The sequence below is a fragment of the Branchiostoma belcheri genome, unplaced genomic scaffold, assembly GCF_001625305.1.
Source record: "Branchiostoma belcheri isolate BF01 breed outbred unplaced genomic scaffold, Haploidv18h27 scaffold16, whole genome shotgun sequence".
NCBI classification, from domain to species: domain Eukaryota; kingdom Metazoa; phylum Chordata; class Leptocardii; order Amphioxiformes; family Branchiostomatidae; genus Branchiostoma; species Branchiostoma belcheri.
The window spans coordinates 381,670-382,871 of NW_017803046.1; the positions used below are offsets into that span (position 1 = coordinate 381,670).

The following is a 1,202-nucleotide window of genomic DNA, read 5'->3' on the forward strand; positions in this document are numbered from 1 at the left end:
CTCCACCCACTGCTGGCAGGACTGAGACATCCGGAGCAGGTGGAGTAACGTCTGTCCGTACTGGTCCATGCCCCGGTACGACACGTGCAGCAGGGTGTCGGTCATGCCTGATCGGCGAACCACAGTCTCAGGAGCCAGGTTATGGCTGATAGTAGTGGTCCCTGAATTGTACACAAATATATAGAGTGTGGTTACGAAAATCAGCTTCAACATTTCCAATGGTTAGGAGTAGGTCGGGAGCAAGGTCGGCTGGTGTTCGGCCAGTTCGGCTACTGGTTGGCTGCACCAGCCGAGTGTTTCAAAATATTTGGAATGTTCGTGCGTGGACAGGAGGTTCGGCTGGTGTTTGTAAGTAAGTCAAGACGTGGTTGGCAGTGAAATTCGACTCAAATTCGAGCCAATACGTATTATCAGTCAGGCCTAAATCTGGACAGACTGAGTTCCTGTTTCAAAGGGCCTTGGTAGACTGATGAAAGCTCAATTTGTAGTTTTTACCTTAAAAAAAATTGAGGTATTGTTTTTACATGACTTCCTAGACAGCTGGCAACTGGCGTTGTTTCTATTGCATAAAGAAAGACTTCCTGGTCTAAATGCGTGAATGTCTGAGATCTCCGAACTCTTGTTCTCTTATTTTCATTTTTTTTCTTTTCTTTTATACCATTCTTACCTTCTTGTGTTCCATCCTCCGTTGTCTCCATCGTGCAGTGCACGTAAGATGGCGGCAGTGGTCCCCTACCATCAACATCTATCTTCCACACTCCCGTTCGTCGCTCACCCATTTGGTAATACTCATCACATGAACTCTTGTACAACGCTGTGTGAGAAAATAAGTACGCATAATGTAATTCTGTGGCACTCAAGGTATAGGATAAAAAGCCAGCATCTCCTCGGAGTAAAACCCACCCACAAAAGCCAACGAGATTAATGATCTGTTCCACAACTCCCTCGAAATAGGGGTGTTTTGTGATGAAATACTTTTTACCCTATAAAACTAAACAAATAAACAACGTGCATCATCTCGCTTATATAAGCAGACGGCATGCCAAACTGCACATCAAAGCAGCCAACGGATCGTGAGCTACAGCTGCGAACACAAAAAAAAATCCAACCGAAGGTCACTGACCTCCTTCAAGGAGTAATTATTGTTCTGCCCATGTCTAGGAGCTTGGAAAATATGATAAGACAATAGGACTCACGGAAGG

General features: G+C 45.1%; 1 protein-coding gene across 1 annotated transcript in view; it reads right to left on the reverse strand.

The window, feature by feature from the left end:
• Positions 1-1,202, reverse strand: part of LOC109466128 (contactin-associated protein-like 3B) — a 49,356-nt gene that overhangs the window by 32,418 nt on the left and 15,736 nt on the right. The window lies entirely within an intron of this gene.